We start from the raw sequence: 15,619 nt of genomic DNA on the forward strand, positions 1-15,619 counted from the left end.
CCGCGTGGCGAGGGCAGCGTGCCCGGGGACGTGGGCGTGGCAGGCGGGATTCTCAGGGCTTCGCGCATGCTTTGCCGGCAGACGTCTACCCGCTGAAAAGGGCAGGTGCACACTGCAGCCGCGGCAGGACTCACAGCTAACGTCCGCGCATTACTACCACTTAAGAGAACTAGTGGGTAAATGGCCTTTACCCCAGGACGGACATTTTGGAACTTGCCCCCTTCTGTTCAAGCTCGATTTCAGTTTGGCTCATAAACATTAAAAAAAAAAAGTAAAGAGGAATGCCGGAGGATATTTTAGGATCAGATTGGCAAAGCGGCCTCCGTCGCTGCCTTCCTCTGTGAGTGGGGAACAGTAGTACTGGATGGGCGACAGGGTTACTGGATGTGTCCAGGTCATGGGGGGGAGAGGAGGGGGGGGGGGTCAAATGACTATTTAAACAGTTTTATCTGACTTCCATTTTCTGTAACACACAGCCCGTCAGAATGCTGGATTCCCATCTCAGCCCTCGGATGCAGCTCCTATAGATCGATTCTGGTAGGTCACGCTGAACTCCCTCCCCCAAAGGTAGTGAAACCCCTGGCACGCCCATAGAAACAGCCCTGCACCCCCACCACCCCTCCAGGATGCCTGACTCCCCCACCTGAAGGCCCCCTCCCGTGACGGCAGGACCCTGCCCATTCTGGAAGGCGCGCGCTGCTCTGGTCCTGACTAGCACGAGGGCAGAGAGAGAACCCTCCTGCTGGCACAGCTGCTGCATGCTGGAAGGCACTGCTGGGTGGTGATTCACCACAGGAGGGGGAGGGGGGTGACCCCCCCCCCAGAGCAATGAAGCCAACATGTGGCTGGTTGTCATGGGGGGGGGGGCAGGGATGTGCAGGATTTGACCTTTTAGGGTGGGGGTAGGTGTGAGACAAGCTTGATGGGGGGGCTGCGTGGGTGTGGAAGGAAGAGATCCCTGGTGCTAAACAGCCCTTTCCCTTCAGCCTGGCAGCACTGGGAATTTTATGGCCGCTGGTGAGAGAATGTGTCAGCATCCGCACTGATGCTGTTCACTTAGCAAAATTTATTGCATGGCCCGTTAAGTGGCGTTTTAGTGAGGCGCATGCTGAAAGCTTTTTTAGTGCGAGTTTTATTGCATAGGCTGCCAGGTCACATAACACATAACACACAACCTGCTATTTAAAGGAAACTCCACTCCAAACATTCTAATGTCAGCACTTTCCTTTTTGGAAGTGGAAGTGCAGAGAGTTTGTCGGGACTCACAGGGATTCCGCTGGAGCGCGGAAGAGGCCATCTGTGTGTGGGCAGCCCCCGTGTCAGGCTGCTGCTGCAGTGCTTGCTTCCTGTGTGTATGGTATGCAGAGACCCCCTGGAGGAGGTGTGGATTTTTGCCTTGCAAGGCTAAGGGAGAGGGACGCTCTTTTCAGTTCTCTCTCTTTCTGGAGTGAGCTTAGGCCCAACTCACAGGCCGATTCAGAAAAACCTGCAGGACAGCCGGCGCTCCGAGGCGAGCATCAGCTCTCCCGAGGCGCGCCCAGGCACCTCACCTGGGCGCGCGATTTTGTATTCAAATTAGGGCCCGCTCTAATAAGGAGGCGCTAGGGACGCGCTAGAAGTAGCGGTCATCAGGGGGTCCGACACCCGATGCTTAATTTTACCGTTCTTGGTTGTCGAACCCAAGGGTTCGGAAAACTGACGCCGGCAAAATTGAGTGTGTATTTTCCAACCCGCAGAGCTGGTGGACAGCTTTTTTTAAAAAAAAAAAATTTAATTTTTGGGACCTCCGACTTAATATCGCTAGGATATTAAGTCAGAGGGTGTACAGAAAAGCAGTTTTTCCTGCTTTTCAGTACACTTTCCCAGTGTTGTCCATGATTAACACCTGCCTTTGGGCAGGCGTTACTTTCAATATTTCAGGGTAATAACTAATAGGCTCATTAACATGCATTTGCATGTGATGAGCGCTATTAGTTTCAGGGGGGGGGGGGGGGTTTGGCCACGCGTTTTCCACGCGCTATTACCCCTTATAGTCTAAGGGGTAATAATAGCGCGTGTAAAACGCACGGTCAAACGGGGGCTAAACGGTGCGATCGGCCGAGCGCACCATTCTGTATCGGCCTGTCAGTGGGAGAAGGAGATTTAGAGATTTGAGAGACTTTTTCATTGATGCATATATATATATATATATATATATATATATATATATATATATATATATATATATTTTTTTTTTTTTTAGAAACACCCCCCCCCCCCCCCCCAAGTTTTTGCTTTTCTGATCTTCATTTTAAAGGAAGACTTTTCCACCCTTAACTTTCCCCAGTTTGTTCCCCTCTGGAGAGAGAGAAAGCGTGCACTTATGGCAGAACTGTTTGCTGAGGAGAGGATACCCGCCCGGTACCCGGTTTATGAGGACAAGAGGGAGAGAGGAGGAGGAGTGGCACCTCAAGACATTTCCCAGTATAAAGAGGAGAATAAGAAGGCACCTTATCTGCTACCAGAGAGAATAAAGGAGAGGAGTGGAACAGTTTGACGCATCTAACATGGATATCCTACGTCACGGTTCAGGGGGTCCCCGTCTCCAAAAGAAGAAATAGCTGGGACCCAACAACAGAGAGAAGGATTTGATTCTGGATTTATGAAGGAGAATACGTAGGAGGTGCCAGATCATCAGTCCTGCAGTAAAGTCTATGCTGAAACACCTCCACGGTCTCCGGCTTCATTACTGAGCCTTGGAGGTTCATCCTTCCCCCCCCTTTGGAGAACAGAGAGAGACAGCTCGCTATCAGAGACTCGGCCCCGGTGCTGCTGTGACTCACCGAGGATTCTCACGTGTGGCGTACTCAGAAAGTTTATTCATTTCATGGTAGCAAAGGTTTCAGATTGTTGGAGACTTCTCAATCCAGAAGGGTTATTCCAAAGGCAAAGAAGAGGCGAGAACGTTGACTAAAGCAGTGCCCCACGGAGGAATAAACCATGTGTCTGGTGAATGCTGAAGCAAAACCTAAGTGCCTACACTAAGAACATTTCCATGAAAACGTGAATATTATGAATATACTAATCAAAGCTGATAATGGTTGTTAATGATTTTCATTATCAGTGTAACTAGGATATATTTATCCTTCGTTGTGTGATTAAACGCCCTAAATCATTTGAGAGAGGAAACACTTCAAGTACAATAGTTGTGACGTTTCTCTCTTGCAGGATTACTTGAAATGCCCTAGGCAAATGCTAAAAGGCAGCTGTTCTCGTCTGATCTTACCGATCTACTGGCAGAAGAAAAGTCATAGGAGGGAGATCCTTTACAGATAAAAACACGTTTTATTTCTTGGCTTGTAAAGGCCCAACTCAAGAGTACAGCATGGCACATTCTTACTAGGACATGGTCATTTAAGACAGATGAAATAATTTGTGGTCTAAGGCAGCGGTTCTCAAATCGGTGTGTCGCCACACTTCCCGGTTTCCCGCTGGCCCAGCTGCTCCCCTTGCCCCAGCGAGATGAGAACTCCTTCTCCGCACGGGCTTGAAATGCTGATAGCCAGGGTGGATAGCGGCAGGAGAGCTGGAGTCAGCGGCACTCGCAGCATGCCCTCTTATTCCCGTCCCCCCTGCGGCCCGGGACAGGAAGGGGTGAGCAGCGGCCACGTGCACGGGAAGAAGAGGCCATGCTAGGTACAAGTGCTGCAGCATCGGCCCGAAGCAGAAAAGCAGCACGGCCCGGAGCAATGTCAGCCCCCGCGGCCGATGGGACTCCTTTCTCGAGAACGCGCGGGCTGGAAGAGGAGGAGGCTGTTGCTGCCGCTAGTTGTTCAGTGGGGGGAGAGAAAGTGAGTGAGTGAACGAGCATAGGTGTTTGAGATTGTGTGTGTGTGTATGAGACAGCATAATGATTGAGAGCCTGTATGAGTGTGTGTGATTGAGATCCTTTGTGTGTGAAGGAAAGCATGTGTGTATGTGTGTATAAGAGAGAGTATGTGTGTAATTGTGTGACTGAAAGCCTATGTAAGTGAGAGAGCATGTGTATGTGTGTGTGATTGAGAGCCTGTGTGACAGAGAGACAGTTTGTGTGTGACAGAGGAGAAAATTGCAAGCAACCCCTCATCCTCCTCCTAATTCACAACAATCTCAGGGTACCTGGAAATCGAATGTTTCCAGGTATGGAGAACAGAACATTTTTGTATCCTTATTATTTTTCATTATTGGGTCTTTGTGTCTGCTGTTTTGAAATATTTTATTGGTATCTAGAAATTTTTGATATGAGTTTTTAATTATTGGATTTTCCATTTTTCAGCTGTTTCGAAATAATCTGTTCTTTTTGTTAATATGGTTTTACTGCTATTGATTTTAGAAGGATTGGTGATGTTTCTTTTTTTTTCCTTTGTTACACTGCATACAGAGACTCTGGCTTGTTGTGGTTTCCAGTTCAGTTTTTGTCTGCATGCTTCTAGTTATGCTTTATGGTCTCTTTATTCTTTGTTATGTGAGGATCTGACACACGTAACTGAAGTGAGGGATTCTGCCGGCGTGTAGTTTCTGTGTAGGGCGCTAGAGCAGCCTGGCTTGGTCCGTTTTGGTGTCTTCATGCCTGGTGTAATATTTTCAGTGTTGCCTTTTCTTAGGTAAGGTGGTTACTGTTTGAGTGCTGGAAGTTGGTGCTGTTCTGGTTTACTATTTATGTAATTTCTGTTCAGATAGAGTACTTACCCTTCTGTCATTCTTAACAATAAAACTGAGCCTTTTTAATAAATATTTTTGCCGTGGATTATAATGCGCAGTATGTCACACATGTGAGCGTTGTCTGTCAGGTCTGTCACGATGGGAAAAAGGTTGAGAACCAGTGGTCTACGGTGTCAGCCTGGCCTTCATAGGCTTCCTGCCACCTTCACACTCAGCGCAGTGTTTCATTTCCCCTGGGGCAGATAGTCGGGATGCTACCATGATATTATTAACCCAGCGTCGAAGCATTGTACAGTTATTTAACAGCAATTCATAGGAAATTCTACCGGCTGGCTAGGAGGCACTGAGTGGGAAGGGTAAAGCACAAGCTAAGGGAAAAGAGAGACATCAAGGTGCAGCTTAAGTCACAGGCAGAGTGATGGAGATGCAATTAGAACCCGGGTCCTGTCAGCTCTGGAAGTTCTAGAAGAGGTGCATGAGATGAAGGCTCCGAGGGCAAGACTCAGGACCACTGTCAGAAAAACAGTTTTTCACAGAGAGGGTGGTGGGTGCCTGGAATGCCCTCCCAGTGGAGGTGGTAGAGAAAAAAAGCGGCACTGAGCTTCGAGAAGGAACGGACAACCACAAAGGATCCCTAGGATGGTTATGAAGCACTGGGGCAATAACCTGCAGGGAGCAGCACTTACAACCTTCAGAAATCTTTCTGGGCAAACTAGCTGAGCCATTTGTGTCGTCTTCTGCCGTTGGTTACTAACTGTCGGGCTGATTCACTAAAGTCCACTCTCCTGTGCACGTGATTCTGTATTTAAATGAGGCCCGGTGGTAAAAACGGGCAAAAGGAGGAGCTAGGGATACTAGCGCGTCCCTAGCGCCTCCCTTTGGACCGGAATGGCAGCGGTCAGCGGGTTTGACAGCCAATGTTCAATTTTGCTGGCGTCGGTTTCTGAGCCCGCTGACAGCCACGGACTCGGAAACCGGCAAAATTGAGCGTCCGGTTTTCGACCCGACAGCCGCCGGCCGACTTCAAAATTTTTTTTTTTTTTAAACTTTTGGAAAGTTTCGGGACCTCCGACTTAATATCGCCATGATATTAAGTCGGAGTGTGCACAGAAAAGCAGTTTTTACTGCTTTTCTGTGCACTTTCCCGGTGCCCGAAGAAATTAGCGCCTTTGGGTAGGCGCTAATTTCTGAAAGTAAAATGTGCGGCTTGGCTGCACATTTTGTTTTCTGAATCGCGCGGGAGTACCTAATAGGGCCATCAACATGCATTTGCATGTTGCGGGCGCTATTAGGTTCGGGGGATTGGATGCGCGTTTTCGCCCCTTACTGAATAAGGGGTAAGGGAAAACGCGCGTCCAATGGCGGGTTAACAGTGCGCACTGTACTGTATTGGCCCGTGTGTTACCCTCTTGATATGGATTTCGGCTCACAGATGAAAACATAATTTGCACTGTGTTCATTGTTAAAATAAAATGACAAAGGGGTGCGGTGCTTCTGACTAGGTCCGTGGAAATCCCTGGAGCCACGATCCTGGCCGCTTATTCCGCAGGGAGCATCCCGAGATGGGGCATCCCAGACCTAGCAATAGGTATAGCGGTATTAGCACAAGAGGAAAATCTATAACGAATCTCTCGCAGAATGCTAATTAAGTTGGACAGCAACCAGAACTAGGCCCTTCAGACTGGCCAAGCCTTCCTCTCACCTTTTAGAACAGATCTGGAGTACTTTGTTCACCTACCAATTAGGCTGTAAATATTCTAATTAGGGAGCATCGCCAGACGAGCACGATTGCCAAGGAGGACATCTCCGACGGGGTACATGAAATGCTCCAGACTCTCCTGTCTTATTTAAGGCTCTTCTGACATTTTAATCATGTAGACGTGCTAAATTTGAGTTGCTCTGCCTAATTAGAAGGGTTGCAATCATGTTTGTGCACTTTTTTCACAGTCAGGTATGACATACATTGTCAAAACAGGAAGCAACAGTTTAACTGCCAAGAGGCTTAAACATTTCTATATTAGGCAGAATATCAAATCAATAAATAATGTATAATATAGGTATTTCTGTTGGCTCTGTATCTTCTTTTTGAGATCTATTTTGTAGCTATGACACCAGTTGCAGTAGAAAGGAAGGATAGTATTAGGGAATGGCCTGCAATGATGGGACACCAAGGACCTGTACTTCATAAATATAGAAGGATAGGGTGTGCACTGAGGGCAGAAATCAGCAGGCCTTGGCTATCATTCATTTCATACCTTTAAGAGCTCATTAACAGGCTGATTCACAAAAGTGCGCTACTGGGTTACTAAACCCTCCTATGATCTAGTCCCCCCTCTCCCCCAGGCAGAAAGCAAAACTGGCCTAGTCTGGGTGTACTGGGCATGCTCCAGGAGAGGATGCACGCGTCTTGGAAGGGAAGCTGCTCACATAAACCCACCTCTCTGGTACAACCCAGAGTGGATCACGAACAGACATGTGGTATTCCTGACTGCAGGGATCTCTATGCAGCAGGAACTGTGTGGGTGCACAGAGAGATCGCTGTTACTTTGACTTAACTCTCTGGACAGTATACATCTGGGAATACTTTACAGCACAAACGTATGTGGCAGAACAAAACGGAATAACATCTGTAACATCTTGGGACTTAGCCTGCACCTAATATCTGCATGAGATCTGGGGTATGTAATTTCAACTGTTGGCCTCTATCTCAGGAAGGCGTACCAAACTAGTGTTAATAAAGATAGTTAATAGAGATCAAAATGAATGGCTTGAGCACAGATGATATAATGCACTGCACCAAATGCACCAAGTAGAATTAGCTTTGGGACCCTAAACTACAACCTAAGAACCTAAGAACATGCCATGCTGGGTCAGACCAAGGGTCCATCAAGCCCAGCATCCTGTATCCAACAGAGGCCAATCCAGGCCACAAGAACCTGGCAATTACCCAAACACCAAGAAGATCCCATGCTACTGATACAATTAATAGCAGTGGCTATTCCCTAAGTGAACTTGATTAATAGCCGTTATTAATGGACTTAAAACCTAACAGTCATACATGACACTGAAAGAAGAGTGACCAGAGCCGGGACTGGAGTGGGTGGGGGAGGGAAGTGGGGGTGTGTGAGAGGGACAGTTGCCCCAGGTGTCAAGCCCAAGGGGGCATTAAGGCTGCTTTTACCTATGGGCATAAGCACCCAAGGCCCTGCCCCCAAATCTCAGGCTTCCTGCTCCTTCCCCTCCCCTCCCAGGCAGCCTGCATGGAACTGGATGAGGTAGATGTGAGCCTGGTGCAGAGGGAGCAGTGCAAAGCAAAGAGGAGCCCTCCCTGATCCAGGCCCTTCTCCTCTCTTGTCCTATCTGCAGGGAACAGGAAGAAGGGAGGGGGGACTGAAGAGGAAAGCAGAATTCAGTTTTCGTCTGCATATTGATATTTCCAGTTTGTGATCCCTTCTCCTGTCCGCGGTGCGGGTCTCTCTGTGTTCTCTATGGGGGACGCAGGTGAGGGATTCTGCCCGCGGGGAGGCAGGCTCTGGCTAGGGATCTGCAGAGGTCCAGCTTGTATTTGCAGCTCAGGGCTGGTGCTGTTTGAGTTCTGGGAGTTAATGCTGGGTTGCTATGGCAGGCTTGCTGTCCAGGTCCTGAGTGATGATTCGCAGGGTTTGTAAGTTACTTCCAGAGAGCCTGGTAATGGAGGGACTTTGTGTCACTGTAACTGAAGTGACAACATAATCTGAATGGTTTTCCTGTGGTGAGCAGTAAAGGGAAAAAAATAATTTCCAGTTCAGCCTAGCAGCTTTTTCAGATACTACCTTCATAGTAAATTAGAAACAAAGAAATGATGGCAGAAAAAGACCAAATGGTCCATTCAGTCTGCATGGCAAGTTTCTTAAGGTAGTAACTGCCTCTCCGTGCAGGTTACCCCCACGTTTCTGTTAAGGGCAGTAACTGCCGCTCTGTGCAGGATACCCTCATGTTTCTGTTAAGGGCAGTAACTGCCGCTCTGTGCAGGTTACCCCCATGTTTCTGTTAAGGGTAGTAACTGCCACTCTGTGCAGGTTACCCCCATGTTTCTGTTAAGGTTAGTAACTGCCGCTCCGTGCAGGTTACCCACATGTTTCTGTTAAGGGTAGTAACTGCCACTCTGTGCAGGTTACCCCCATGTTTCTGTTAAGGTTAGTAACTGCCGCTCCGTGCAGGTTACCCCCATGTTTCTGTTAAGGGTAGTAACTGCCACTCTGTGCAGGTTACCCCCATGTTTCTGTTAAGGTTAGTAACTGCCGCTCCGTGCAGGTTACCCCCATGTTTCTGTTAAGGGCAGTAACTGCCGCTCTGTGCAGGTTACCCCCATGTTTCTATTAAGGGTAGTAACTGCCACTCCGTGCAGGTTACCCTCATGTTTCTGTTAAGGGCAGTAACTGCCGCTCTGTGCAGGTTACCCCCATGTTTCTGTTAAGGGTAGTAACTGCCGCTCTGTGCAGGTTACCCCCATGTTTCTGTTAAGGGTAGTAACTGCCGCTCTGTGCAGGTTACCCCCATGTTTCTGTTAAGGGCAGTAACTGCCACTCTGTGCAGGTTACCCCCATGTTTCTGTTAAGGGTAGTAACTGCCACTCTGTGCAGGTTACCCTCATGTTTCTGTTAAGGGCAGTAACTGCCGCTCTGTGCAGGTTACCCCCATGTTTCTGTTAAGGGTAGTAACTGCCACTCTGTGCAGGTTACCCCCATGTTTCTGTTAAGGGTAGTAACTGCCGCTCTGTGCAGGTTACCCCCATGTTTCTGTTAAGGGCAGTAACTGCCACTCTGTGCAGGTTACCCCCATGTTTCTGTTAAGGGTAGTAACTGCCGCTCTGTGCAGGTTACCCCCACGTTTCTGTTAAGGGCAGTAACTGCCGCTCTGTGCAGGTTACCCTCATGTTTCTGTTAAGGGTAGTAACTGCTGCTCTGTGCAGGTTACCCTCATGTTTCTGTTAAGGATAGTAACTGCCGCTCTGTGCAGGTTACCCCCATGTTTCTGTTAAGGGCAGTAACTGCCACTCTGTGCAGGTTACCCTCATGTTTCTGTTAAGGGTAGTAACTGCCGCTCTGTGCAGGTTACCCCCATGTTTCTGTTAAGGGCAGTAACTGCCACTCTGTGCAGGTTACCCTCATGTTTCTGTTAAGGGTAGTAACTGCCGCTCTGTGCAGGTTACCCTCATGTTTCTGTTAAGGGCAGTAACTGCCACTCTGTGCAGGTTACCCTCATGTTTCTGTTAAGGGCAGTAACTGCCACTCTGTGCAGGTTACCCCCATGTTTCTGTTAAGGGCAGTAACTGCCGCTCCATGCAGGTTACCCCCATGTTTCTGTTAAGGGTAGTAACTGCCACTCTGTGCAGGTTACCCCCATGTTTCTGTTAAGGGTAGTAACTGCCGCTCTGTACAGGTTACCCCCATGTTTCTGTTAAGGGCAGTAACTTCCACTCTGTGCAGGTTACCCTCATGTTTCTGTTAAGGGCAGTAACTGCCACTCTGTGCAGGTTACCCTCATGTTTCTGTTAAGGGCAGTAACTGCCACTCTGTGCAGGTTACCCCCATGTTTCTGTTAAGGGCAGTAACTGCCGCTCCATGCAGGTTACCCCCATGTTTCTGTTAAGGGTAGTAACTGCCACTCTGTGCAGGTTACCCCCATGTTTCTGTTAAGGGTAGTAACTGCCGCTCTGTACAGGTTACCCCCATGTTTCTGTTAAGGGCAGTAACTTCCACTCTGTGCAGGTTACCCTCATGTTTCTGTTAAGGGCAGTAACTGCCACTCTGTGCAGGTTACCCTCATGTTTCTGTTAAGGGTAGTAACTGCTGCTCTGTGCAGGTCACACCCCAGCCACTCATGATTTCAGGATACTGCAATGAATAAGCTTGTGTAGGAGAAAGCTAGGGGCTGCCTCAGGCTTACCAGCCCTGAGCTGATTTTAAGTTTCTTCAGCTCTTGCTGCTGCCACTGCAGAAAGATCAACTGCACTGCAGCCCGAGGAGCAGGGGAGGGAGGAGAGACAGAAAGAGAGTGAGGGAAGGGGCTGCAGGAGAGGGGTCCCCACTGCTGGGCAGGGGGTGGGTGAGGGTGAACGGGGATGCAAGACAAGTAGTGGGGGGGGGGGGGGGAGGAAGAGGAGGAGCCAGGGCACAGAGCAGATGGGGCAGAGGGATGATACAGGGGAAGGAAGGGAGGGGAAGAGACAGCTGGGCAGGGGGTGGGGGTAGGGAAAGAGGGGGATGCTGGGTAGGGGGGAGAGGGGGTGCTTTGCTGAAGCTGACACCACTATAAGGAGGGCTGGGCTTTTGCTGTTAGAGGAGAAATCTCTGTGTCAGGGCAGACCCTGGTAAGTGAAAGGTGCATGGGAGTTGTAATTCTGTATATCTGCCCCGGGTGCACACAGAAAACTGGTCCCGGTTCTGCGAGAGACCCTCCTGCTGCAAAAGTGGGGTGATACCGGCATCCTGTTTCCATGTTTATAAAGCTCAATTAAATGAGACAAAACTGCACAGAAGGTGATTCACTTAAGCCTCTCTTTGTTTTCCTTTCCATTACAAAGCTTAGGAATTCAATACATTTTTGTCAATTGAAATATTGACTGTTGTGTTACAAATAATTGTTCTTTTTATATCGTGAATAAATGGAAGCCTGTGAGGAACGGGGTGGAGGAAGGGAGCCAGGCACAGGAAGCAGTGGGAGCTTTCTAACGAGGGACCCCAGCTTGTCAGGATGTGCTTATGGGTAGGGGGCAGATAGGCCACACGTCCTTACGTCCTGCACTGAAGACTGGCTACACATCCTTACGTCCTGCCAGCTGATAACCACCACTGACTTTCAGGGGCCTGAACTCTCATGCTGTCTTGCCAACTTTTTGGCTCCCGCCCTGCCTAGATGGGGGCCCATGGCGTGAACCAAGAAAACAAACCTGGCAGCTTAGGAAATACGACTTAAGTTTGAGTGATAGTTAATTCTGGAAAAGAAACCAATTATTTAAAGTTTTGGTTTCTTCAGTTAGAAGCAACATCCAGAACTGCAGGATGCTTGGCAGGGAGTGTACGAACCTGACTGTACAGTGAAGATCTTGACCCAAACATTTAACTATCATAACGTCTTACATTTTCTGTCATTCCATGAAAGGAAGAACAAGGGTCAGATTTAAGTTTCAGGCAAAAAGCTCATAGCTCTATTGGTTTGCACAGTTTTGGACCTGAGGAAGGGAGCAGAGGCCACCCCAAAGCTCATCACAGATGCACGGAGTTAATCCAATAATCACGGATCCACCTACAGCCTGTTTGCTGACCTTTATTTCTACACTGGGCGAATAAAGGGTTAGAAATCGTGATGCAATGGAGATTATAAAGGAAGTCGGATAAGGGCCACTCGGAATGGCTTGCGAGGTCACCGAATGTCCCACAGTAAGGGCTGCTGAGTAAATGATTGCCGGCATGGAAGTTCAAGCTCCCGTCAGCTCTTTAAGGAAGATCACTCTGTTATTTTTAGCTGCCACGGAGGAACGAGTGGAACATAGTTATTTACCGCCTGCACCAAAGGCCCTTAGGCGGTGAACATAAAAGGATCCACAATAAAAAAACCAGACATAAAAATCACATACAAAATATAAAAGTCAGTACATGAAACAGCCATCTCAAAATGTAACTCGGCAGGGCAGGAGGAATCTCAGGAACAGGCCTGTCCGGATAAGAAGGCTTTTTATAGTGTTTGCACACAGTCCATCTCATGCATCTCCACTGGAAGGATGGGAGCTGCCCCCTCCCCCCAAGAGGGCTCCGGAAGGACTGCAGATCCTTAAGAACATAAGAAATTGCCATGCTGGGTCAGACCGAGGGTCCATCAAGCCCAGCATCCTGTTTCCAACAGAGGCCAAACCAGGCCATAAGAACCTGGCAAGTACCCAAACACTAAGAAGATCCCATGCTACTGATGTAATTAATAGCAGTGGCTATTCCCTAAGTAAACTTGATTAATAGTCCTTGGAGTGCATTGCAGAGGGGATCCCCACTGGACTGGGAGCCAGGGGAGCTCAGATAGTACGGGCATCGTGCCAATCCCCGAGATCAGCCGGGCTGCCGCACTCTGCACAAGCTGCAATGCGTATTTGGTTCCTTGAGGAAGACCTACGCACAGAGAGCTGCAGTAACCTATAGTGCTGGAGAGAGGAGAGCCTGAACCACCGATGGAAAGTCAGAGGGTTGCAGTGCAGGCTTCGAATCGGGCAATAAGCGCAGCTTGTACAAAGAAGCCTGGATAACTGCTGTCACCTGGAGAAAGCAGGCGGGCATGTTCCATGATGCAGCATGGCTTGCAGAAATTGAGGTGCGCCCGCAGCTTACTTATTTTGATTTCACTTCTCACCTTTCCCTCCCTGCTCACCCTCTCAGGAGCTTCCCTTCTCTACCATGCAAACTTGAGGCTGGCACTCTCCAGCCATCAGCTCACACGGCCCTGCGATGTCCCTCTAGTTCAAAAGCCTTAGCACGCTACAATGTCGGTAATCGCCAGAGTGCGTCATCTAAGGCCCGGGTCACGCCTGCTCTCGTCCCTTCTCTGCACAAATGGAGTCAGTCGCATCGCTGCAGCCCCGGGAGAGGACACGCCAGCTCAAAGTCTGGTGCCAGTATCTCTGAGGCAGGCCTCGTTCAGCATTTGTTCGAAGCCCACTCCCCTGCCCTCAGCTGGAACTGCGGCCCATGCTGCTATCTAAAACCTTCCCTGCTGCCTGCCATCCAATGTACTGCACCTGAATGTGGACGAAGTTTGCTTTTAACTCTCCTCAAAGGGACAGGAAGCCTGCAATGCAGGCAGAAATAAACCTGCTTTTTCTGGTCTTCTTTTCTTTACAGCAGGTTTCCTGCCTCTTTGTGGAGAGCTAAAATCAAGGCTCATCCACAATATGGCTACGCTGATGATGTGGAAAACATCGCCAGCAGAAGCAGAGGGGAGCTCATGTGCATTCATGTGGGCCTTGACTGCAGTGAGAGGGCCCCGGGCGGGCGCTGGATTCACTGTGATTTTCTAACCTAAGGCAGATGTGAATGTCCCTGCCCGTGGGGCTTTGTACTCTTTGCTTCCAGTTACTCTGAGGGCTATTAGCGGTCTGTGCATTTATATGCAGAAGTGAATTGCTGACAACAGCCTCCTAGGTCAGGAAATGTGCGCCAGATTATGCGGCTGCCTGTATCCCACTTGATCATGAAACCAAATTGATACCTATATGTCAGGAGGCCAATTTTTAAGCGAGCTCCTCCTATTACTGGCCACGTGACACACCACAGACGCAGAGTGCCAAGGAGTTAATGCAATTAAACCTAATGAGGCAATTATTTTTCTAACAAATAGCTCACTTTAGGATATTTACTTTTGCTAGCTAACGGCTGACAGCCTTCTGCACGCTTTACATGCACAAATCTGACGCAATTTATGGTGAAGATCTGAAGCAACAACAGCACCAGGGACGATTTCAGCACGGTGCAGATGTAAAGGCATCCTGGATTGGCTGCTGGGGGACATGAACCGCTCCCACACTAATGAATCCACCACCCCACCGCTGAACTGCTGCTCCTCTCCCTCACTGGAAACTGCAGCACTTTTATAAATCAGTCCGTAGCTAACAAAATTATTAAGATCTCCTGCTGTGTCTTTCTTATTTTTAGTTCATGCTTGGGCAGAAGATGTGTGTGTGAGTGTTTTGACGGCTGATCTTCCTAAATAATTTTCACCACTATACTTTTAAGTAAAAACAGGGTGGAGAGGGGTGCCGATTTGCTGTTTGTCATCAGAAGACTGTGTTCACATGATCACAGTTATGAATATAGCTTAAGCTGTTGCTAAGCAATGGCTTTGAAAAAGGGTTTGTTTCAGTTATGGCATGTAGCCAGAATAAATTGAGCTCACCTTTTTATTCATATATATATATATACACACACACATGCATATATTTATTTATTTGAGTTTTTTCTATACCAGCATTCGCGAAGGGAATCGCATCATGCCGGTTTACAATTAACAAGGAGTGACAACAATAAAATAATAATAGAACATTAACAAGTGCTAAAAGAAAAAGAAAAAAAAATTGCAGTTACAATAAAACAGGGACATAATACAACTTGGAACAGTGGAAAAGGCGATAGTAATTTAACAGTGGCAAATAAATAAATAAATGGGTAAACCTGCCAATTTAAAAGAGATTGTAAAATTAAGGGGTTGTCAAAATTGTTGATATATACACATATATACATTGTTGATATATACACATATATATGTGTATATATCAACAAAATTGTTGATATATACACATATATACATCCACAACCTTAAGGAAAGAGCACTGATGTATAACCTATATAAATACAAAAAAACTTATTTATTCATATTTTTCATATGTGAATTTATAAATATATATGAATGTACAACACCATTTTAATATATACCAGTGAATGCATACGTATTAACACTTATATTAACACTGTTTAATGTAAACCGAGGTGATGTTCTGAACGTGCCGCGGTATATAAAAATCTCTAAATAAATAAATAAATAAATATACATATAGATAGAAGGCACTATTCCGCACCCTGTGCAAAACGTACTAAAAGTATACACGCAAGGTCATTAAATAGGCGTATATATGCCAACAGAGAAGTAGTTTTACAGACCTGCCATCAGTCATCTTCGGATCGTGCAGTGTGTGTTATTCCTTTTTCTTCTCGTTTCAACATGAATGAAAAGATAATTCTCAAACATTGCCACATCCTTGCTTTATACAAGCAGGTCGATGCAATATTGGGCACTCAGGCCAACGCACCAGTTAACTCTCTATTGGACGCGCCAGACTAACGCCTGAGCAATAACGGGATTAGCGTGTAAATTCATGTAGATGAGGCTAATAACCATTACCCCAGAATGCAGAATATGA

The 15,619-nt window shown here is 47.6% G+C and overlaps 1 protein-coding gene across 2 annotated transcripts in view; it reads right to left on the reverse strand.

Moving 5' to 3' along the window:
* The window catches only part of CDH4 (cadherin 4), a 1,019,548-nt gene that overhangs the window by 137,095 nt on the left and 866,834 nt on the right, over positions 1-15,619 (reverse strand). The window lies entirely within an intron of this gene.

This window comes from Rhinatrema bivittatum, chromosome 8 (assembly GCF_901001135.1).
Source record: "Rhinatrema bivittatum chromosome 8, aRhiBiv1.1, whole genome shotgun sequence".
NCBI lineage: Eukaryota > Metazoa > Chordata > Amphibia > Gymnophiona > Rhinatrematidae > Rhinatrema > Rhinatrema bivittatum.